Below are 25,839 nucleotides of genomic sequence, written 5' to 3' on the forward strand. Positions count from 1 at the left end.
AAGTGCAGTATCAAACACAGTGAGGGTAATTAATTCAGTGGACCCTCCCTTTCACTGACAGATTGAACAGCTCTAAGGATTATCTCCTTCACTCTCCCAAGGCTCAGCTGGAAGATTCATTATTTATGCCCCCAATTGTTTACTCTGTCCTATTTTTCTATCCATCCAGGCCCAAGGGCAGTTTTATCACTGGCCTGTTTCCAACTAACAATGAATGTGTTCGTTCACAACCTTACTAGTTACAAAACCAAAGGTAATCAAACAGAGTGGTGTCTTAATATTGGAAAGCTACCCCCACCATCACCACTTGATGCAGGAGAAATGTTAATGATAATGCTGATCCAGGTTACCAAAAGGTAAGTAGATGGATGAAGTGATCTCCCTAAATTGTCCAGTCCTTTTTTTCCCCCAGCCACTGAGCAACATAACACACATGCACATCTGAAAGGATTCTTAAAGGGCAGTATCATTAAGGCAGCTCTGGCCATCAGCAGCAGCAGACCTGTAAACTATTGAGGATTAAACTGATTGAGATGCACTTTGCCTAGCAACCATTCATTAGGAAGAGTTCAGTAATTCACCAGCAACCAACTCCAAGTCCTTATCTGGGTCATAAACAGATAACAGACTCCACCAAGTCCTCTACCCTCTGGATTCAGACTCACAGCAAACAACTTCCTCAAAAGATTCAGCTGCCAAGAGTCAACCCCTGGGACGGGGGTTATGCTTAAACACACACAAAATATTGTCTCAGACATCTGACTAAGCTGAAAAGCTAAAATCTACCACCAGTGCATCTCCGTATGAATGCATTCATCTCCTCCAAATAAACCTCTTATAAGCAACATTCTCAGGTCTTTTTGCCTCTAATATGTTTTCACCTTGAGTAAGCTTTACCCAATTCCAAACATGACAACACTCAAGCTTATTATTATGAGACTCAAAACAAAGCCAAGGACTCAATCTTGCCTTCACCTTCTCAAGGGGATCATTTTATACATCTTATGTGAATGGGGGATTGAGCTTGAGTCTCCCTTTAGGAAAACATAGGGCCCTTTTCCTTAACACACTCAAAGCTGTGTTTCACAAAAATGAGCAGAATCAATAAAAACAGACTGCTAAGAAAATTAAATCAGCTACTTTATCCTCACAGTAGCACCATGTCTGCTCATAAGTCATAGTTTCATGTTTAAGAAAACAGGGGACTAAATCTAAGGATTTCCATCTCCCTTAAATGATATTTGGAGACCAGTGTAGATAGATATACCTATGATTAGTTCTATATATAGCCTTTTGTCTCCTGGGGAAAGTTCTTTGGGGAAATCACTGTACCATAAAAAATACTGATTACAAAAATCAGTCAAGACAACAGAAATATTAAAAAATTAAGTGAGCAAAGTGTAATATAACTTTATAAAGCTGTACTAACTGCTCATCCATGGGTAGACAAAGAAAAAACCACCTGGGATATCAAATAGGAAGACAACTTGTTTTCTGGTAAAAGCAAGATAAACTGGTGGTATATGCTTTAATATGTGTTTTTTTCTGTCACTCCCTTGGCTTGCTATAGCTTATCCAAAATACATTTCATTTTGTACTAGGTTAACTGTCAAAGCTTCAATCAGTGATTTTTAATAGTTCACTATCAGTAACCTCTGGGTAAGAAATCCTCTTTGCCTTTCAATTTAAACATTATTCATGGAGTCTCAACGAATAAATGGGTAATGAAATAAAAACACCAAACCCAAGAAAGGTTTCCTGTGAATCTACTTTTTTGCACAATTCTACACTGTCTACTTAAGAATTAAAAAAAGTATATTAAGTTTTCTGATCCCTAACAAGTTTCCACAACTGAGGTGGTCCCGTTTCATCGTCCCTATTCTTTATAATACTTGCTTTCACCCCAAACCACTCCTTATTGGTGAGAGAGACAATAAATCAATGCAAAGAAAAAAAAACCAACACTGATTCGCCCTGGCTGGTGTAGCTCAGTGGACTGAGTGCAGGACTGGCGGTTCGATTCCCAGTCAGGGCACATGCCTGTGGGTTGAAGGCCGGTTCCCTGCAGGTCAGTTCCCAGCAGGGGATGTGCGAAAGGCAACCATACATTGATGTTTCTCTCCCTCTCTCCTTCCCTTCCCCTCTAAAGATAAATAAATAAAATCTTAAAAAAAAAAAAAAAAAAGAGAAAGAAATACTGTGTGAGCATGAAAGTGTTGTTGAGAACCAAAGTTTTGGGGGGAAAAAAAACCCCCACTAATTCAGCTAAAACTGTAAAACAGCTCCGGCATACCAATTCTGTCAACACTGAACTCCAGTTAAAACAATCTCTGGAAACTGAGCCTGGATTTCAAGAATGAACTCTCAATTACTTCAATTAATATTTACCCAGGAATGCCCTTCTAGTTGCTAGCTAGGATGCAGCCCAATTCATGAATTGCTTAATAAAGCCAATTAGACTTTCCAAACATTTTTTTAAACTAAAGTGTTGCCCCAAAATTAATGTTTATCCCTTCCGGCATTCTAGCTAATCAACATTAACATAAATCTGGTCCAAACATCTTTGGTAAAATGCCCAGTTAAAACAAGTTTACCACGAGGGAAAGGGGGGTGGCGCTGAGTGAAAGTGGGCAAAGGAGGAAAAAGAGAAGACAACTGTAATAGCATAAACAATAAAATACAGAGAGATGAAAGAATGCTGCAGCTTTTTATCTGATTAACTTCTCCCCTGAATTCCAATCCCCTCCCTGCACTTTTCTTCTCATAAAAAGGGTTGGCTGAAAATGGAATTTAAGATGGTCTCTTAGGGTACAAACCCACCGTCTTCTCAGATCACTGACCATCTGAATAAAGAGCCCATAACGATTCAATCCCTGTCTCTGCTTGTTTGATCTGGTAGGTGACAGGCAGCATGAACACTGGCTTTTCCAGTTTCCTATTCCAGGGACTCTGCGCCTTTGGCACTCTCTGTCGTTGTTTCAAGAACTGAAGGTATGACCCACTTTGACTCCAGGAGATCATAAGCAGTCCCACCTTTGTGAGACCTCAGGAGGTCTCAAGCAATCAAGATGGCATCTGAGCCCTTGTACTCCAGGGTGAGACATCCACTACCCAGGACACTGATAAAGACCACCGTCCAGGGCACAGATGAAAGAATGTGGCAGCTTTTTTATCTGATTAACTTTCCCCTAAATTCCAATCCCCTTACCTATACTTTTCTTATCCTTACAAAAGAGGTTGGTTGAAAACAGAATTTAAGATGGTCTGTTAGGGTAAAAACCCACTGTGTTTTCAGATTGCCAGCCATCTGAATAAAGAGCCCATAAATATTTTTTTTTAAATAATAAAATACAACACAAATTTTTAAAAGTTTGCCATGAAAATGCCACTCAACACAAACATAGGTGCAACACATACGCGCACACAACCCCTTGTTTCTATTATAAATTTGGGGTTTCCTATCAGCTGATAACTTTCCTCTCCATTAAAAACCTATAAAGAGGTTACTGACTTTTGCTGAAGATAGCTATGTGTCCTTCAGAAAGAAGGAACCAGAAAGTTATAGAAGCAAAGGAACTCAAAACAGAAAAACAGAATTCAAATTGTAATGCTACTGCCACTCAAATTCATAAAGTTGCAAGCTGGGGTTAAAAAAAATAAACGAATTAAAATTCATCTGGATACTTTTTAAAGTTTGGTTTTGGTTTTTGACGACCAAAAACTAATTCCTCTGAAAAACCTATGGATATAAGAAACAGACCAGTGGAAAAAACAGATTAAGACTTTTAAGTTTCAGTAACAGCAAGGTAAGTTTGCTCGCTCTAGCTAGGATTCTACAGCAGGGCTTGGTCCTACACAAAACCGCTGAAAATGTACTCGGGAAGAGACTTTAGTGGAGTTAATCGCTAACAACTAGCAGGATTTCCTTTAGCCAGGGGGCTCGCCCTCCTTCCACTAGCACCTTCTTCCTTTTCAGATAGTTTTTGCTGATTAAGGCAGTCCCGAGAGGGAAAACGGTGAAGGCAGTTTTAATGGACAAAATGTAGAACAGTTCCAAAAACCTATTCCTAGCCTTTTCCCCCCTTTTTTGCAGTTTACTGCGTCAGATGCCAATAAGAAAGGGCTCCTCTTTTCTTCTATTATTTCACTACGCGACCGACATCGACGCATCAGTAAAAAGAGATGAGTCCTGAATCTCCTTACCCTGCTGCAGGGGTGAGATGAAGGAGGGAAAGAAGAATGAAGGGTAGGTAGAATTAGAAAATCAAAATAAACTGACAGGATGTGGAGCTCTTACTTCACATTCCATTCCCCTCAAGGTTAAGTCGGCAGAAGTCAGGGTAACGTTAGAAAAAGCACACACACACCTTGAGCCCTGGAAGAGAGGTGAGGTTCGCTCCGCAGCGCTCGGTGGGGCTCCGGACTCCGCCCCGCCCGCCAGGGGCAGCTCAACTCTCCTTGCCCCGCCCCAAGAGAATGAAAGAGAAGGGGCTTCTAGAGGTCCTGGCGGTGGGGGGGGGGGGGGGGGGCAGGCGAGGGGAGGCGTCTGCTCCGGGGGAGAGGCGGCTGGTCCGGGTGCCAGGCTCTCAGAGCGCAGCACTCTGCGGTGCGCCGACACCCCCTCCCCCAGCCGGCTGCCGCTAGCTCCCCTTCGCCGCCGGAAGCCAGCCCCGCCCCCTCAACTCCGTCCCGGCCCTCCGAGTTCCCCCTCCTGTCCTCAAGCCAATGGCGAGCCAGGAAGCCAGCAGAGCGACTCGCCAAGCAGCCAACTGGGGAGGCCCACTGGGAGGTCAGCCGCCGGGGATAGGCCAGTTACCCGCGGCCCCGGCCCCAGCGCGGCTCCTCTTTGTTAGAGCTGCCCCCATCTCTCTAGATCCCCACTCCAAAGCCGGGAGCCTAGTATCCCATAGCTGGACCAGGTGATACCGCACCCCTTTTTCCACTCCCCCGCCCACCCTCCGCCTGGATACTAAAAGAGACCCTCATTTAAGGCAGTACCTCCCAGACTACCTCGGACCTCCAATTGTCACTGGGAAACACTCAACAGTAAAAAGATGCTCCCCAGGCCTCTATGCCTCGCCCTTCTTTTCTCAGAGTAATCAACTCCACTACTTCATAACCGTGAATAGATTTAGGTTTGCATGATGATCAGCTGCATACATCTACCCACCCTGTCTGAAACTCCTGCTTCTCCTGTTGTAGAAATTAAGGGATGGGGAGGGGGGCGGGCTTATTGGGAAGGTATGTACCTGGAAGTTGGTGGTGGGAAGAGAGGGAATACATTAAATCATAAGCAAAAAAGAACACCAGAACACACACATAGCTCCAGCCCAGCTCAGACACAAGACAACTACATCCAATTAAACCCATGCTAACCACTTCCTTAGCAGGTTTCAGTAAAAGCAGGAAGCAAACATCTTAAGTCTTGTTCAAGCCATACACCTAATAGAAAAACTCTCTGCAACTGCCATGCCAAGGCATAAAACTGGCAGGTTGCATCAACACTTCAATTACTAATGCCAACATTAGGGGCATAACACTGCTGAGATGTAATATGCTAAGGACTGTAGGATATTTGCTTAGGCGCAGTGGGGCTCACTTAAGAAAAAAGTAAAAGGGGCTGAGGGAAGGCAAGCTATTACCCACAATGTCATTTTTGCCCACAGAATTCTGGCAACTAATATTACATATCTAAATCACACTACAATACCTCTTAGTTCCCCCCCAAGTGCTACTATAATTAAAACACTACTACAAAATACTTTAAACTTAAATAGACCTTTCTTATATGAAGCTTAGAACATTTCATATATATATAAACCTCTGTCTTCTTGAAGATGAAAAAGGAGTGAAAACATACCCATTTTAAAACCAGCTCATTTTTCTAAGCAAATTAAAAGACTCTGGTTTAAGATTTATTGAGGAACTTCATTGGTGTCTCACAGGCTAGCTTTTATCAGGGTCTACATGAAGAGAACCAAATGTGAAAATTTTTTTATTTTAAATTCTGCCCACAAAAGTCTGCCAGTTCAGCTAGCAGGTGTGTCCAGTTCCTTCCCATCTTCTACTGACCTAAAATAAAAATTCTCAAGAGCACAAAGCAGTTACAACTCTCCTCCACATCACTTAGCAATCCCCTGGCATTTTCCATATTAGTTATTTCCATATTAAAATAACTAAATAATACTACAAGAAGCTACTGTTTGTTTGTTTTTTAAAGATTTTATTTATTACTAGAGAGGAGAAGGGAGGGAGAAAGATAAAGAGAAAAACATCAACAAGTTGCTTCTTATAATCGCCCTGACAGGATCAGACCAACCAGCAACCTAAACATGTGCACTGACAAAGAACTGAATGAGAGCCCTTTCACTTTGAAAGATGATGCCCAACCAACAGAGCCACACTGGTCAGGGCAACAATACTGTTCAAAATAGCTTATTCCTGATGTCTATGGAAAACTTTTGCTTTAATATTTTTTGTCTACAGATTTGAGAGAGAGACAGCCATTTGTTGTTCCACTTATTTATGCATTCATTGGTTGATTGTTGTATGTGCCCTGACCAGTAATGGAACCTGGAACCTCAACCTTGCCATATCAGGATGACGTTCTAACTAACTGAGCAATGTGACCACAGCTAAGGAAACCTCTGAGGCAGTACTTTCCCTCAAACTCTAGCCTTCTTGATAAAGATATTTTTTTCTTTAAGGATTAAAATCCTCCAGGATCACTCATGTGTCAATTCTCCAAGACATCAAAAACAAACAAGAGCTCTAGTTTAGTAGCTCAGGTGGTTGGAGCATCATCCTGATACACCAAGGTTGGGGGTTCAATTCCAAGTTAGGGCACATAAAAATGAATGCATAAATAAGTGGAAAAACAAATTGATGTTTCTCCCCATCCCTCCCCTCCTGTCTCTAAAAATCAATAAATAAAAATTAAACAAACATACTTGTTTTGCCATTACTGTAACAAATGTTGTTGACAACTGGATAATTCAGACAAAACTTCAAATATCCTCTTTTGAAATATAAATTAGAATCTCTTAAGGGTTTTCAAATACCTTAACTGAAATTAAAAAGTCAAATATATCTTGCCAAAAGTATCTATACCATCCAAGAAACCACAGAGGAATTACAACTGCTTAAGAAAAAAAAAATCACAGCTCTGGCCTAGTAGCTCAGTTGGTACGAGTGTTGTTCAGATATGCCAAGGTTGGAAGCTGTTTCCTAGGTCAGAGCACATACAAGAATTAACCAATGAATGCATACATAAGGGGAACAACAAAACAACTCTTTTCTCTCTCTCCAATCAATAAATAAAGATTTTTAAAAGAAAAGATCACAAGAACACCCAAAACATTTCCTTCTGAACAGGAATTTAAGTCCAATTTCTTTTCATGTCCCTCAAATGTACTCTTTCTATATTACTACCACTACCCTAAAAGAGATCCTTACCATATGTCTGTGGGGGCAACTATAACTTATTTCCAGTCTTTGTTATTCGACATACCACTGCTTTCATCCATTGCTCTTAAGAACTACAAAAACAGTTCAATTTATTGCACATTAACTAGGTACAAAGCCCTGTGTCAACACACACACAGTTTATTATTTTATCACCATAATAAACCTATAAAATAGAAATTCCCCCCATTTTACAGATAAAGAAACCAAGGTCCAGAGAGGTTGAATTATCTGCTCTAGGTCACACAGCTGGTAAGTGGAAAAGTCGGTATGAGAACTTGAGTTTTTTGGCTCCAAATCTAATACTCCTATCCACTAAGCCATATTATGCCTTGATGGTACCTCCGTCGTCCAGCCAAGTTTCCACTCCGTGGCTGTTATATATGGTCTATAACCTGGCACTGGCAAATGTCATCAAACTTAACTCCCTACCTTTCCTCAGCAATTTTTCCCCACACCAGAGAGGCTGTTCTGCTTGCTCATTATCTGCGTATCATGTTCATCCATTTCTACTTTCTTGCCATGACTTGTGAAGTTATCACCATTCCATTCAAATCCTACCCATTCTTCAAGGTCCAGCTTAAATTCCACCTCCCCTGTGGAGCAGCCTTCTTTGATGCTGTCAGCAATGAATCCTTTTTTTGAATCACTACTATACAGCTTGGTACTTAATTATTTGTCTAATGTAATTTGTCTTCCTAAGTTAGACTATAACTCAGAGCTAGTATTATGTTTGCCTTTATTCTTCTCTTGTCCCAATTTTGTACAGTAAGGCATGCATAGTAATAGTTCTCAATAAATAATTACCCTGGTAAACTTTATAACAAAAGAATGGTCCAAATCACTTAAATGACCCAAGTTCTCATTAATAGCCACCAAAGCTGAAATCATTAATAACTTCCTAATTTATTTTTCAAGATAGAACAGATAATGAAGCTCCTACTCTGCCACTAGTAAGTACTTGGCCACTCTGTGCTTCAGCAGCATCACGGTCAAATTTATAAGAGGGGCTCCAAAAGGGTAACGTGTTGTGGACTTTTTGGTAATGTTTCTTGATCTGGAGACTAGTTATTGTACCTACGTAGTTCAATTTGCAAAAAATTCATTGAGCTATCCATTTATGTATGTACATTTTTTCTGGAAGTATATTTCATCTCAATAAAAAAATTTAAAATACCAAGTTTCAGATTGTATTATAAAATAATCACATCCACTTTCTAAATTTTTATTTACAGATTTCTAAAGAGAGGAATGGAGTGGGAGAAGAGAGAGAGAAATATAAATTTGTTGTTCCACTTATGCATTCATTGGTTCATTCTTATACATGCCCTGAATGAAGATGAAACCTTCAAAGTTGGGGTATTAATACGATGCTCTAACCGACTGAGCTAGCCGGCCAGGGCTCACATCTGTTTTTAAGCATGTATGAATATATATGTCTATAGGGTCCAACAAAATATCTGATGTCTATATATATATATACCCCCAACTGGTCAGCAGCAGTTGTTACCACAGAGAAAGAGGCAATCTCACCCCCAATAAATTCAATAAAAAAGGGGAAAAAAAAGGATAGGAGGGGTAGAGAGTGGAGTTATTTTTAATATTTATTTTATTTGACTTTTTACTACTACTACTACTACTACTACTACTACTACTACTACTACTACATCGTCTTATTATTATTATTATTATCCTCAGCCAGGGATATGTTGATTGATTTTAGAGAGAGAACAAAAAGGGCAGAGAGAGAAAGAGAGAGAGGGAAAGAGAAACATCAAAGTGAGAGAAAAACATCGGTAGGTTGCCTCCTGTATGCACCCTGACCAGGGTTCGAGGGTGCAGCCTAAGTATGTGCCCTGACTGAAGACCAAACCCAAAACCCTTTGGTCTACTGGACAATGCTCTAATTGAGCCACCTGACCAGGGTGGGGTATTTGATCTTTTAAAAAGTAAAAAACAGCCCTGGCTGGTGTTGATCAGTGGATTGAGCGCCCGCCTGAGAACCAAAGGGTTGACGGTTAGATTCCAGTCAGAGCACATGCCTGGGTTGCCAGCCAGGTCCCCGGTAGGGGGCATGTGAGAATCAATCACACACTGATGTTTCTCTTACTCTTTCCTTCTCTTCCCCTCTAAAAATAAATAAAATTTAAAAATAAAATAAAAAATATTCCCTGACTAATGGCATCCTCCCGCAAAGCAAAAGTCACTGATTCTATTTCAGGTCAAGGAACATATCTGGGTTGTGAGTCTGCTCTGAGAAGCAATCAATGTTTCCCTCTAACATCGATGTTTCTTTCCTCTCTCTCCCTCCCTTCCTTCCTCTCTAAAAATAAATAAGCCTTTTAAATCTTTTTAAAAAATAAAAAGGCATTTCCTCCTTAAAGACCTGCTATGTGACATTTTACAGAATTCAAATACCCATGAGACAGAACACAAACTTTAATAAGAAACCTTATTATTCACTAGACTTACAGAGAACAGAAGGTCTGAAAAAATAATTGTTAAAGTTAAAAAAAAAAAAAGGCAATGCCCTGGCTGGTGGGGTTTGAGCCCTAGCCTGCAAACCAAAAAGTCACCGGCATGATTCCTGGTCAGGGGGTATGCGAGAGGCAACCAATCTGTGTCTCTCTCACATGTTGATGTTTCTCTCCCTTTCTTTTTTTAAAATTCTTTTTTAAGGTTTTGTTTTATTTATTTTCAAGAGAGGGGAAGGGAGGGAGAAAGAGAGAGAGAGAAACATCAATGTATGGATGCCTTTCATGTGGCCCTCACTGGGGAACCGGCCTGCAATCCAGGCATGTGCCCTGACTGGAAATTGAACCGGTGACCCAAACAGTCCCCGCTCAATCCACTGAGCTACACCAGCCAGGGCTTTCTCTTCCATTCTTTCTCCCTCCCTTCTCCTCTCTCCAAAAGTAAATAAATAATATCTTTTTAAAAGCAAAAAATGTAAAAAAGGTAATGCTTTGAACTATTATTTCAATGCAGCCAGGTATCTTTTTTTTTTAAACTGGCTGCACTTTCTCTTTCAGACACTAGAGGGAAGTATAAAATCTATTTACTGTATATTTGAGAGTTCTGTTCATTCATTCACCCACATCACCTCATATTTATTGCATTCCTATATATCAGGAATTCTACTAGACCCAGAGACAAAAAAAAAAAAAGCTATAGTCCCTGACTTTAAGGCACTCAGTCTAGTGAGAGGGAACACACCAGTTAAAAAAGAAAAGAAAAAAAGCCCTGGCAGGGTAGCTTAGTTACTTAAAGTATCCTCCTGAAATGCCAAGGTGGCAGGTTTTATCTCTGGTTTGGGCACATAGAAGAGGCAACCAATGAATGCATGGATGAGTGGAACAACAAATCAATGTTTCTTTCTCTCTCTAAAATCAATCAAAAATTTTCTTGAAGGTAAACTACAACAAAGAAAGCACATGAGAACCAAGCCCCAACTTTTGCAAGACTGAATTTTGGGCAGAAAAAAGAAAAGAAGCATTTCTGGCAGAAGGAGAAAAATTCCTGTCCACATAATTCATACTACACATACCAGCTTATCCAAACTAACTTATTCTATTAACAATCTTCCCTGACTTAATCTAAATGAAAATAACCTATACCTTGAAGCTATCTTTAAACAGTTATCTATGGAAAATAGAAGCATAAGGCCCTAATGAGTGTGGAAGATTTGCTAAAATATGTAGTTGGTTAGGATTCAAAATCAATTGCACACAGTTTAAAAAGCATGGAGGGTAGCACACAAATGGAGTTAAAACTGCTTACAATTCTTGAAATCAGGATAAACTATGCTACAACCATCTGAAAAGAATGTGTTGAGGGTAAATGAATACACAGAACTTTCCTAAATGTACTCTGCATTATCCAAATTAAGTTTCCAAGTTAAGAAAGAGAGTACTCTGGCGATTAGCTTTCACTCTTGCCTTTGAAAAGCCTCTGTAAAGAGACATGTTAGTTGGCAAATCATTTCCATACCTAAGTATTTCTAGTCTACATAGAAAAGACTAAGACTTTAACTGATAAACTAGAATTAAAGCTCCAAGTCACCACAAGGGCAATGGAAACATTTGTGTGGTGTCTTTTTCCCTAATCCTCAAATGATTGTTTGTGTTATTTGCTATAGTTTGAGATGCTTGAATTGTGGGTGTTGGGTGTGGAGAGTTGGAAAGAAGGAATGAGTTGTTGATTTCTCATACCAATGGGGTAGCACATGGTAGAAATAAAAGCCGACGTCCTAAAAAAGTTTCACACACATACACATACACAAAATGAGACAGCAAACTTGTGAATTGAGCATGATCTGGCATCTTTAAATGCAGAGCCAATTCTCTTCTAGTGCCAAAGCCAATGGCTTCTGTAGATAAATGGCACAGTTCCTGAAAAAGCCCTGGACGCTGTTTCCCCACAATCCTATAATCTGTCAGAAGACAGAAACAAAAAGGAGGCTCTGCCAGCCGGAAAAAGCAAATTATAACCAATACAGAGCCAACACTTTACTTCAAACAGAAGGAGCTTTTCTATGCATCTTTGGAAGGAGGGAAACAAAAGAAGCTTACCACTGCTCAGATAACCAAGGCAAACATTTTATACAAATACCATCTTCGATAAGCATTTGACAATTATTTGCTTTCTCACTTCTTATTCATAGCCCTAAAGAATATCTGCAACATTTATGAAAAAGAGTTGATGGCCACAAAATACAAAGAAATTCTACAAGGCAATAAAAAAAGGACAAATGCCCTAACTGGTATGGCTCAGTGTGTTCAGCATCGATCGATTCACAAACCAAAAGGTTGGGTGTTTGATTCCTTGTCCAAGTACCTGCCTGTGTTGCAGGCTTGATCCTAGGCCAGGGCATATAGGTACAGGAGACAAACCACTGATGTTTCTCTCTCACATGGATGTTTCACTGTCAGTATTTCTCTCTCTCCCTCTCTTTCCCTCTCCCACCTTTCCTTTCTAATATCACTAAATGTACCCTTGGGTAAGGATTAAAGAAAAATACATAAGGTCAAATATTACATATAGTCCACATTGTTAGGAAGTGGTGGAACGTGCTTTCTCTATACAGTCCTACAGGTATTTTTCACTTGACAATAATGACAACTTCCAGAAAAAGCTTCCAGAGAAACCTGGCTACTAATGAACAAAACAAAAATAGATAAGGGTGCCTAAAATCATGTTGTACACTTTAAATATCTTACTATTTTGTCAATTGCACTGAATATGCTGAAAACGTTGCATGTTTTCTTCCATTTTCAACATTAAAATGGCTATACAAAAATTCACCAGTTTGGTAAGGCTTATTATTTCCTTTTTTAAAAATTTTTAATTTTTTCTAATTTTGATTATGCCACTACATTTGTTCTATTTTGCCCTCTCATTCCCCTCCACCCTGCATACCCCTCCCCCACCATTCCCCCTCTTTAGTTCATGAACACGTGTCTCAAGTTCTTTAGATTCTATATTTCCCATGCTATTCTTGCCCCCCATCTATTTTCTATCTACTGTCTATGCTACTTATTTTCTGTACCTTCTCCCCCCTTCTCCCTCTCCCACTACCCTGTTGCTAACCCTCCACATGATCTTCATTTCTATGGTTCACTCCTGATCTAGCTGTCCTCTTAATTTGCTTTTGTTTTAGGTGTGGTTGTTGATAACTGTGAGTTTGCTGTCCTTTCACTGTTCATCTTTTTTATCTTCTTTTTCTTAGATAAGTCCCTTTAACATTTCATATAATAAGGGCTTGGTGATGATGAACTTGAATTTGGTCTTATCTGAGAAGCACTTTAACTGTCCTTCCATTTTTTAATGAAAGCTTTGCTGGATAGAGCAATTTTTGGTTGTAGGTCTTTGGTTTTCAGGACTTGGAATACCTCTTTCCAGCCCTTTCTTGCCTGTAAGGTCTCTTTGGAGAAATCAGCTGACAGTCTGATGGGAACTCCTTTGTAGGTGACTGTCCCCTTAGCTCTTGCTGCTTCTAGGATTCTCTCCTTCATTTTAATCTTGGCTAATGTAATGATGATGTGCCTTGGTGTGTTCCTTCTTGGGTCCAACTTCTTTGGGACTCTCTGAGCTTCCTGGATTTCCTGGAAGTCTATTGCCTTTGCCAGAATGGGGAAGTTCTCCTTTATTATTTGTTCAAATAAGGTTTCCACTCATGACTGTTCCTCTTCCCCTTCTGGTACCCCTATAATTCGGCTGTTGGAGCATTTAAAGATGTCCTGAAGGTTCCTAAGCCTCTCCTCATTTTTTTGAATTCTTGTTTCTTCATTCTTTTCTGTTTGGTCATTTTTTCCTTCCTTCTGGTCTGCTCCCTTGATTTGAGTCTCAGTTTCCTTTCCATTACTATTGGTTTCCTGTGCATTACCATTCATTTCAATTAGTTTAGCCTTCATATGTTCCTCTAATTTGTGACTAAAATCAACCAGTTCTGTGAGCATCCTGATCACCAGCGTTTTGAACTGTGCATCTGATATGTTGGCTATTTCTTGATCACTTAGAGTTATGGGCTCTGGGGCTTTGAGATCTTCTTGAGCCATTTTTGGTCTGTTTGTGCCCGTTAAGTATGAGGAGCGGAACCTTAGGTGTTCACCAGGGCGGGGCCGCCAAGGTCGCTGGTTTGTGATGCTGTATGTGGGGGCGGGATCAGAGAGGGAGCAATGGCGGTCCTCTCCGCTTGCCTGGTCTGCCTCACCGCTTGCCCCTGCCTGTTTATCTGAGTGCAAATGTGGGAGACCACCACCCTGAGCCAGGGCCTGCGAGGTCTGTCTCAATGCTCGTCTCTTCACTGGTTTATCTGTGCGCAAACATGCGACCTCAGACAGCCAGCTGTGCCACGCCTTCCCTGGGTCTGCCCGTAGCTACCCGTACCTGGGATCCGTGCCCTCACTGCCTGCGCGCTGCCCGGGTCAGGGATCATTTTTGCCCGACCTGCTCAGCTGCTGGCTTCACCCCTCTCACCGGTTTGCTGAGTGGTTTGTTGTTTTGGACTCCGCATTGTTCGATTTTCTGTGATTTGGTTGTGTTTATTGTTATTAAAACTTTGTTGTTTTTAGATTTGGTTGTGCGAGGAAGCAAAGTGTTTCCACCTACGCCTCCACCTTGGCGGAAGTCCCTTGTAAGGTTTATTTTTTAATGCATGCCGATATGACAGCTGTTACAATACAATCTAACAAAATTATTTTGAATTAAATTGAAGAGAACTAAGTACTCCTAGAGCCATCATACAGAAAAAACATAACAGACTCTTTGGCCAACCCAAAATAAAATTATTGCTCACTTCGGCAGCACATATACTAAAATTAAGATGATACAGAGAAGATTAGCATGTCCTCTTTGCAAAGATGAAAAGTGTGTGTGTGTAAATAAAATGAAACTTTACCTATGAAAATAAAACAGCTGAAGCTGATACCTCAGTCTACAATGAACATGATGGCAGATAATGGAAACAAGTAACAAAGTCTAAATACAACCACAGAAGTGAAGCACTTCCAAAAAAGTAAGTTTACTCAACTATCTCTGCTGTGGAAGCAGGCCATTCAAGGATTCCTTTATCACCAAATGCAAAAGTAAAGCAAATAATGTCTGGGTGCTACAAAAGCAAGTAGTCTTCCCATCACAGAGGAAAAGAAACCTAAGCCTTTTGGTCCTTGATACAAACAGATAATGGATCGTGGGAGAACTTAAATTCCAGAAAAAAAAGATTCAATTCCAACCTATGTAAAGCTAAAAACCCCATGTCACTTTGTTCTAAAGTTAGTAATACACAGGTGTCTATTGAAAAAGCAACATACAAGATTGTAACTGACCTGTCAGCCAAGTGAAACTTCTGAGCATGTCAGCAGACTGTTGCTTACCCATTCCAGTTTTCCCCTATTGGTTTTAGACATCAAAAGAACCATATCCCAATTTCCCTCTGTTGTTGTTTTTTATATTATTTATTTACTTATTTATTTTTAGACAGAGGGGAATTGAGGGAGAGAAATATCAGTGTGTGGCTGCTTCTCGTGCACCTCCTACTGGTGACCTGGCCCACAACCCAGGCATGTGCTCTGACTAGGAATCGAACTGGTGACCCTTTGGTTCTCAGGCTGGCACTCAATCCACTGAGCCGCATCATCCAGGGCCAATTTTCCTCTATTGTTAATGCCACTTTAGAAGCTGAGGAAAATTTAGTTCATCAGATTAAAATTTAAAGCATTTTCTAAGTACATGATATTACTCATTCTATACTTAGCCTCAAGTATGCAACGAGAAGTGCTAACTTTGCCTGAAAGGGTACCATGTTCCTCCTCAAAGTCTAACTGCAGCCGTCACCTCAGCATCCATTTGGTGTCACCTGAAATAAATTAAAAGGCTTTTTCTATGCTTTTTTGTAAGTGGTTCTATTGATTGGCTATGATGCTTCAAATAAAGATAATAAATCACCTCCACCATACACCGTAACTAGCATAATGAAGAACAAAAAGGCCAAGATGCTAAAAACTCTAGTGTTTCCAATCCTTCAAAGTGATATTATTTCCTTTTTTAAGGTTTTATTTATATTATTTTTAGATAGAAGGGAAGAGAGGGAGAAAGAGAAGGAGAGAAACAGCAAATGGTTGCCTCTCATATGCCGCTGATCAGGACCTGGCCAGCAACTCAGGCACGTGCCCAAAGTGATATTAAAAGAATCTTTTGGGAGTATTCTAATAAAAAACTGTTTCATTGTGGTTCTATAATTGTTACATTCTAAAAATGGGGGCAGGAATATCTTTTCCCAAATCCTGAACTATGTTTATAAAAAGATATCACCTTTCTTACAGCCCTGGCTGGTATGGCTAAGTGGATTGAGCACTGACCTGTGAGCCAAAGGGTTGCCAGTTCAATTCCCAGTCAGGGCACATGCCTGGGTTGCAGGCCAGGTTCCGCAGTGTGTGGTGTGTGAGAGGCAACCAAATATTGATGTTTCTCTCCCTCTCTTTCTCCCTCCCATTCTCCCTCCTTTCCCCTCTGACTAAAAATAAATAAAATATATATTTTTAAAAAGATATCACCTTTCTCAAAAAAAACTTAAGGCCTCTAAAGACACAGCATGTTGCTAATTTTCACAACATCCCAATAAAGAACTATTATTTAGCATTTATATCACACTTGCTAAAGTGGTTTACAATTATTTTCATTAGTAGTCATGCCTCACAACCACTCACTGAGCTAAACTGGTCCTGTTATGCTCATTTGACAGCTGAGAAAACTGATGTATCTATCACAAGGCCAAGGTCAAGCCGGTCTGCTTTTCCAAACCCGAGACTCTTAAAATCAGTTTCATTTGCTCAGCATTTTGTGTATTTTGCTTATAACCCTACTTAAAGTAGGTTTTTAGAGAACTTACAGAAATCCACCTAAAATGATGGCACTAAAACATTAAAATATTTCGACACTTTGACAAAAATATGTAACATATTTGGGTTGAATAGGGAAAAAAAAGACTGATGAGACTAAGAAGATAGAGGAGGTAAGAGAAAAACCAAGACTGGACAATATCAGTTTAAAGAAGCAGAGAGGCAAAATAAACTAAGGGCTGAAAAGCATCATCTGAGTTTGACAATTAGGTCATTGAACAGAGCAATTTTACTGGAGTGGTGGAATCAAAATCAAATTACATGCTTGAGGGAAAAATAGGCTGTAAGAGAGTGAAGAGAGCAGGGGGGCAGACGACTTTTATGAACAGGGGAGAAACTGAGCAGTAATGGGGGGAGCTTGGGTAGGGACAGAGAGTTGGGCAAAAACAAATAAAGACAAAGACCGACGATTCCGATAAAAGACACAGTGATACATCAAGGTCACAGAGAGATTAATAGTATAGCAAGAAAGGAAAGGCCAATGTGAATATGAATGCAGTAAACTCTGTAGATATAGAAAAAAAGTAAAATTTCCACTTAGTAGCCTTTGGGAAAAAGGTGGGAGAGAATAAATTAAAGGATTAGCAATCAGCTGAAATAACAATTTACCCAGAACAGATACATATTTAGGTGAGACACAGAAGTCTAAACAGACACCCAGCAATTCCCTACTAACAGGAATAATCTTACTTTACTAAATAAAAGTCCTTACTTAAAAATTGGAAACCTTGTGGAAAATCAGAGTATTTAGGGTAGAGATATGATCCAGAAACACTAGCAAATAATTCAAATTGCCTCTCATGAGAAAGTAGCAGGGGGAAGGAAGCAGATGGATGCCAACCAGAGGGGGAAATGCTGTTAATCAATATTGAACCTGGTCCAGACGTCTAAAAGTCACAGCCAATTTTCTCAATGTCTTCCCAAATCTGAAAATCCACACTCACCTGGAAACTGTAATACACAGCCTCCAAGAATATTAAGGATGTCTCCTGCCACAATATTCTGAATGTCTAAACTTCAGTCCATTAAGTAATCTCTGGGAGAACAGACAGCTTGGCTAGACTCTGGATGAGATCCACATATCCAATTAACTTGATAAATCTCACTAGTGAATACTGTCTTACACACTGAAGTGGAGAACATATCTTTAGGTAACACAGTAGTATCCTAGGATAGGAAGAAGAGAGTAAGGAAGAAAAGCTAAGTAACACAATACCTGGCAATAAGCAAGCTTAACAACTAAAGTAGAAGGCAACTGCCCTGGCCAGCTAGCTCACTTGGTTAGATCAGTGTCCCCATATACCATGGTTTTGGGTTCAATCCCCTGTCAGGGCACATAAAAGAATCAACTGATGAATGCACCAATAAGTGGAACAACAAATCAATGTGGTTTTTCCCCCCTCTCTCTCAAATCAGTAAATTAAAAACAAAAAACTGGCAACACAGTCTTGAAATCTTACAAATCAGAGGAGACAACTGCATTTCAAAATAAAATAAAGAAATTCTAAGGATCTAATTTACACTCAGAGACTTTTCACTATGTATCTTTTAAATTATTTAAAATATATCCAGCCCTGGTAAATGTGGCTCACTGTAACCACACTGGCTGGAGATTCATTCTGTAACCAAAAGGTTATGGATTAAATTCCCAGTCAGGACGCATGCCTGGGTTGCAGGTTCTGTCCCCAGTCTAAACACTTATGATCCCTGGTTCAGCACATACAAGAGGCAACCAGTTGATGCTTCTCTCTTGCATCAGTTTCTCTCTCCCCCTTCCTCTCTCTCCCAAAAGCAATGAGGATTATACCCCCACAAGAATAAAATTAAGTTAAAAATTCAAATATTTTACCCTGCCTGGTGTAGCTCAGTGGGTTGATGCCAGCCTGAGAACCAAGGTATTGCTGGTTCAATTCTCAGTCAGGGCACATGCCTGGGTTGCAGGCCCAGTCCCCAGTGGGGGGCGTGCACAAGAGGCAACCGCACATGGATGTTTTTCTCCCTCTCTTTCTCCTTCCCTTTCTCTCTCTCTAGAAATGGATAAATAAAATCTTTTTTATAAATTAAATATTTTAGGAAATTATATTTCTGGAATTCTTCTTTAAAGTCTCCCTCTTCTGCCCTCAGACTTAAAAAAAAATATTTTTACAGAGGAAAGTTCATTTTTCAGTGTTCAGTTCTAAGAGTTCTCATAAATGCATTAAGTTGTGTAACCACAATCAAGAAACAGAACAGTACCATTGTACCCCCCCAAAAAAAATTTCCTCGTGCTACTCCTTTGTAGTAAAACACTTCCCTTACCCTTAACTGGAGACAATCATTGATCTGTTCTTCACTGTCCCTATAGTTTTGAGTTTTCCAGATGTCATATCAAATCAATCATGTAGTGAGTAGCTTCGAGTCTGGTTTCTTTCACTTAACATAATGCAGTCGAGATTCATTTATGTCATTGCATAATATAAATAGTTGCTTTATACAGTTGAGTAGTATTCCATTATGTGAATATATCACAGCTGGTTTATTCAATCCAAGCTGAGGGACATTCAGGTTGTTTCTAGTTTTTAGTGAGTAAAAATAAAGCTGCTATAAATATTCATATACAGGCTTTGTGTCATAAGTTGTCCTTTTACTTGGTTTAACACTTGGGTCATATGTTAAGCATATGTTTGACTTTATAAGAAACTACCGCAGTATCACTTCCAGCCAAGATGGAGGCACAGATAGATACACTTTGCCTCCTCGCAAAACCAAAAGGACAATAACAAATTAAAAAACAAAAAAATAACCAGCACTGCCAGAAAACTGAACTGTATGGAAGTCCAACAATCAAGGAGTTAATGAAGAAACATTCATCCAGACTGGTAGGAAGGGTGGAGCCAGACAATGGGGCAGAGAAGACTTGAGGTAAGGCAGCGGCTGAAGGACCCAGGCAGGCGTTACAGCTGGGGAACAGGGCAGTCCTACATTTGTTTGTAGATAAACTAGGAGGAACAACTGGGGAGTGAGACAGATCACACAACCCAGGGTTACAGTTCAGGGAAAGAAAGCCTCAAAACCTCTGACTGTAAAATTCTGTAGGGCTGCAGCAGCAGGAGAAAATCTAAGCCTCACAGGAGAGGTCACTGGAGAGACTCACAGGGTCCAAGAATGTAAACAAACCACCCACCCAGGAATCAGCACCAGAAGGACCCAATTTGCTTGTGGGTAGTGGGGGATTTCCTCAAGTGACTGAAAGCCAGCCAAGAGCCCAGCAAGAGGCACTGTTCCCTCTCTGACTCCTCCCCCACATATAGTGCCACAACCTGGGGGAAACCTTTCCTTTCATTAAAGGAAAGGACCCACATCCAAGATTGCTCTATCCAGCAAAGCTTTCATTTAGAATGGAAGAGCAAATAAAGTGCTTCCCAGATAAGGTCAAGTTAAAGGAGTTCATCATCACCAAGCCCTTATTATATGAAATGTTAAAGGGACTTATCTAAGAAAAAGAAGATGATCAATAATATGAGTAGTAAAATAACAAACTCACAACTATCAACAACTGAATCTAAAACAAAGAAAAACTAAGCAAACAACTAAAACAGAAATAGAATCACAGAAATGGAGATCACATGGAGAGTAATCAGTGTGCAGGGGGAGAATGAGGGAAAATGTATAGGGAATAAGAAGCATAATCGGTAAGTTAAAATAGACAGGTGGAAGTTAAGAATTCAGTATGGGAAATGGACAAGCTAAAGAACTTATATGTATGATAGATGAACATGAACTAAGAGAGGGGAATGCAGGTGGGAAGGGGGGTGCAGGGTGAAGAGAAATAAAGGGGAGAAAAGAATGAAACAACTGTAATAGCATAATCAATTAAATATATATATAAAAAAATGAAACCAGTGTTCTCCAAAAGTCCAGTTGTTCCACATCCTTGCCAGTCCATAATCTAGTCAGTTTTCTTTTCTTTTTCCGTTTTTTAGCCTTTCTAATGACATATATCATCATGATTTCAGTTTGCATTGCTCTAATGACTAAGATGTTGGGCACATTTCCTGTTCATGTGCTTGTAAAGTTTGATGAAGTCCAATTTATCATTTTTTTCTTTTTTTTTCAAATTTTATTTATTTATCTTTAGAAGGGAAGGGAAGGAGAGAGGAGGAGAAACATCAATGTATGGTTGCCGCTCGTGCGTCCCCTGCTAGGAACCAGCCTGCGACCCAGGCATGTGCCGACTGGGAATCGAACCGCGATCTTTTGGTTCGCAGGCCCGTGCTCAATCCACTGAGCTACACCAGCTAGGGCCTTATCATTTTTTTTCTTTTAGGGATCTTGCATTTGGTGTTGTATTTTAGAACTCTTTGCCTAACTCAAAATAAGAAGGATTTTTCTCCTGTTTTACTCTAAATATTTTATAGTTTTCTATTTTACATTTAGATCTATGATTGAATTTCAGTTAATTTTTACATAAGATATGAGGTATGGGTTAAGGTTGCTTTTTTCTTTTTTTTTGTATGTAGATAGTTATTCCAATACCTAGTTGTTGAGAAGATTATCCTTTCTTGACCTGCCTTTGTATCTCTGCCAAAAATCAAATAGCCATATTTAATAGTGTGAGCCTAGTCTATGGCCATACCACATTAAACGTGCCCAATCTTGTCGAATAGCGTGAACCTATGCCTGGATTCTATTGTTTGCTGATCTTGTATGCCTAGCTTTGTGCCAGTTTTTCAATCTCCCCAAAAGTGTCCACTTTTATATAGGAATTAGCTGCCTACATTTACCTTAATAAAAATGATGAGGGTAGCCCTAGCTGGTGTGGCTCAGTGGATTGAGCGTTGGTCTGCGAACCAAAGGGTTGCCAGTTCAATTACCAGTCAGGGCACATGACTGGGTTGCAGGCCAGGTTGCCAACAAGGGGCACTTTAGAGGCGACTGCACCATTGATATTTCTCTCCCTCTCTTTCTCCCTCCATTACCCTCACTAAAATAACTAAATAAAATCTTTTTTTAAAAAAGCAAAAACACCATATATATCTTTCACTTACTACCAGGTATATTTATTTCAGTGTTTTCATTTTCAGTTCTTATATTACTGGTGAAAAGGCTATGAGAGAGCACAAGACTGGACAGAGTTAGTTGGCTTGAGTTCCCAAACCCAACTCTGAACTAACTTGGCATCACTGGTTCAAAATTGTCCGTGGTCTTCAAATCTTCTGAGGTTCTGATTCATAACATCTAGTTTCTAATTTGAGGCATTCAATGGAACAGACTCCTCCCCGCTCCCTGCACCCCGCCATACTGATGTTAGAAAGGCAGTTTTTCTAAGTCTGGTAAACCACTGAGAATAGGAAAAATAACATGTACAGCTTATATGCACTTTATTGAAAATTTTATAAACCTGTATATGCTTTTGTTTTAAATATGAATGGTATCCTTATTTAATTAAAAGTAATACCATTCTTGCCCTGTCGGGTAGCTCAGGTAGTTTGAGCATTGCCCAGATATGCCAAGATTGTGAGTTCAATTTCCAGTCAGGGAACACACAAGAAGCAAGCAATGAATGCATAAATAAGGGGAACAACAAATAGATGTTTCTCTCTCTTTCAAAAAAATAAAAATAAAAGCAATACCATTCTTTCCATTAAGGTGAGAGACTCTGTGTTTTATTTCTTTTATTCAGTTTTTATTTGAGAGCAAGAGGTGGGGGGAACATCAATTTGTTCCCCCTATTTATGCATTCATTGGCTGGTGTGCCCTAACAGGAGAGCAAACCCGTAATCTTGGTGTATCTCAATGATGCTCTAACCCACTGAGTTAGCGGGCCAGGGCTTGTGTTTCATTCTTGTTTGAAATCTAAAAACTGCTATTTCAAGTCAAGTATATAGCACACCAAAAAATAGAAAAATAAAGAAAAGGATCCGTATTGTATGAACTATTATAGAGAAGGAACTTAGAAACCATATTTCCATAAAGCCAATCCCTCCAGGTGATGTGAGTGAACAACACGTAGAACATCCAGAGCTTAGACACATAGGGTCATCATGCTGGCTTTAACTATTACTTATACCCTAATGATTTCTCAACCCGCATCTCCATTCTAAACCTTTCTACTGAACTCAAGACCTGAATATCCAGAAATCTATTGGACACTTGTTCCTAGATTTCTGAGATACTTCAAATCTAATATACCAAAATCAAACTCATTTTCCCTCAAATGTTATGGCAGGAGTGTCCTACTTTTGGTGTCTCTGCACCACACTGCAAGACTTGTCTTGGGCCACACATTACATACACTGTGACACATAATCACAAAATAATCTCATGACGTTTTAGGTAAATTTAGAATTTTGTGTTGGGCCCCAGGTTGGACAACCCTGTTTATGGCTTCTTACTCCTGGATTCCCTACCCTGGTTAATGATATCACCATCCACTTGTTTGCCCAAGCAAGCAATATCAAATCCATCTTTGACAATTCCTTCTCCCTGACACACTATCCAACATAAATCAATGAAATCCTTTGAACCAGTCTCCCAAAAGATCTTTAATCTGTCTATGGCTCCACCATTACCACTGTAACTGAGATCTTCAATATCTCTCAAATGATTATTATACCAGTCTCACAACCAACTAGTCTCACTGCAGCCAATCTCAGCTTTTAAATCTAACTTCCGCGCTGTCAACAGTGTTGCTTTTCTTAAACAGTGATCTGGCCCTGGCCAGTATGACTCAGTCGGTTGGAGCATAGTCCTATAAACCAAAATTTGCAGGTTCCATTGCTGATCAGGACACATGCCTAGACTGAAGATTCAGCCCCTGGTCAGGGTGTATGGGAAAGGCAACCAGCCAATGTTTCTCTGCCTTTCTCTCTCCCTCCCTCCCTTCCCCTCACCCTAAAAATTAATAGGTATGTCTTCAGGTGAGGATAAAAAATGTTTAAATATAAATAAATAAGTAGTGGTCTGAACACATTCTTTACCTAGTTTAAAACTCTCCTATGACTCCCTCACACCTGCAAAATAAAATTCAGACACCTCACCAAGGCCATCCATAATCAGGCTCAAGCCCGTATTTCACTTCACTTCCTTCCAGTATTTCCTCATACCCCATGACCCAGCTGCATTAAACCACTGACCCACATGCAGGTCCATACTCTTACAATGCTGCACCCTTGTGCAAGCTATTCTCCACATTTGAAACACTACTCTCTTTTATCCTTTTTTGCTGAAGCAGCCAAACTGTTTTCACCCTTCAAGCTCCCACTGACTCCCTCTAGGAAGCCTTCTCCAACCTTCTCCTCCTCATACCACACTGAACCAGTGTTCCCACAGCACTTAGTGCAGATCTCTACAACAGCACTTACTATACTGACTCATAATTATTTGTTTGTCTGCAATTAAAATGTGAGCTCTTTAAACACAAGGATTATGTCATTCATATTCCAGTGCCTAGCACAATACCCAACACACAGTAGGCACTTAAATGTCTGCTGAATTTGACTGCTAAAAGAATCAACGGCAACACTTTTCAATGAGATCAGGGTCCAAATAGTTTAAGAGACTCAAGCCTGGTTTTGGCTCACTGGTAAAAATAAAAGGCACTACATGAATTCATGTTTATGTTATTTCTAGTTTTTCATATTGTTTTTCTACTAGCTTCAGGGTTAGTTACCAGGAAATTAGTATCTGAGTCTTTTACATTACTCCTTAGATGGCCTACATTTTCCCATGAAACAGTACAATCCTGTGCTGTACCAAACCACAATTTTATAACTGAGCCATCAAATCTGATAACTTATTACCCACCTTGTATTAAATGCATCTTTAATAAAGAAAACTTAACATTTTTCCTCTTGAGTTGTATTCCTCTTCACTCTAAGTCAAAAAGCTCTGAAAGGGGCATAATCAAGACCTTGATAGGCAGTGAACCAAGACATAAATATTAAACACTTCCCTGCTGACAAAGTAGTCACCTCTCACCAACAGTACTGTGACTTCACACTTATTTCCTGCTCTGGTCAGCTGTAGAGCTACAGCCCTTTCCCTGGCCACTTTTTTTCTCACACTCACTCTCACTTCTCAATTTATTACATTTGAACCATCTTTTTAGAGTTGCTATAATGTTTTAGAAGTTTAAATCCAAGAATTAGGCCTATGTCTCTTCCGAAAATGTTCTGAGCTTCCTGTCCTACTCTGCTGCATTATACAATGTAACTCTGCCAAAGTCTTAGCTCATTTCCTCCTCCTGCTTGTCCTGATATGCTACACATCAATAATGCCCTCTCCCTTCCTATTTTCAGACTTTTCGGTCTACTTGGAATGCCCCCTATCATCCTTGTCCATCTGTGAGGGCCTATCATGCAGGTTCAATGCAGGAAGCCTTTACAAACAATACCTGCACCCAGCCTTCCATCAACACTCATAAGTTGTACCTCCCATTAGTACAATACTTACTGTACTCCATCAGTTCTAAGACACACTCCCCTCCCCACATTTCTTTGAAAACAGGATATATCTTACAACTGATGGCATGCCAGTCTCATTAGCGGCATTTCCTCTTTCTTAGTGGTAGGTAAAATAATTGTGAGCCTTACAATCACTGGCACCACAGGTTTGATGACAAAAGGTACTACATTCTCTTGCAATTATTAGTATATTTCTGTTTCCTCTACTAGACTGTGAACCCCCAAAGGGTAGGGGCTATGTCAAAATCATCTGTGACCAGCATAGACTTGGGCACAAAAACAGAGTGCACCCAATAAATACTAATAATAATTAATTTAATAAGTAAAAGGTACTATTCTAAACACTTCATGTATTAACACAGTTAACCCTCACAACAACCCCCTGAAGTAAGTACAATTACTATCCGCATTTACAAAGATAAGTAAACTGAGGTCAAGACACACTGGTGAGCTCATTCAAAGATACACAAAGTTGCAAAAGATTTGAGCCCATATTCTCTGATTATGATTCATATTGTTATCAGTTTTCCATT

The 25,839-nt window shown here is 39.9% G+C and overlaps 1 protein-coding gene and 1 non-coding gene across 5 annotated transcripts in view; one reads left to right on the forward strand and one right to left on the reverse strand.

Annotated features, from left to right (window-relative positions):
• Positions 1–25,839, reverse strand: part of FAM222B (family with sequence similarity 222 member B) — a 71,085-nt gene that overhangs the window by 38,262 nt on the left and 6,984 nt on the right. For 2 of the 4 annotated variants that reach the window (XM_037162825.2, XM_037162824.2), the window contains exon 1: positions 4,368–4,518. The exons of the other annotated variants lie outside the window; for them this stretch is intronic. The gene's annotated coding sequence lies outside the window, so the exon portion shown is untranslated. Of the gene's footprint in view, positions 1–4,367; positions 4,519–25,839 lie in introns of those variants that run through there. 4 annotated transcript variants of the gene reach the window in all.
• Positions 14,754–14,860, forward strand: LOC119062084 (U6 spliceosomal RNA). The gene has a single exon (XR_005084916.2). It is a non-coding gene; the product is annotated as a U6 spliceosomal RNA (small nuclear RNA).

This window comes from Artibeus jamaicensis, unplaced genomic scaffold (genome assembly GCF_021234435.1).
Source record: "Artibeus jamaicensis isolate MK-2021 breed Jamaican fruit bat unplaced genomic scaffold, CSHL_Jam_final contig_2790, whole genome shotgun sequence".
NCBI classification, from domain to species: domain Eukaryota; kingdom Metazoa; phylum Chordata; class Mammalia; order Chiroptera; family Phyllostomidae; genus Artibeus; species Artibeus jamaicensis.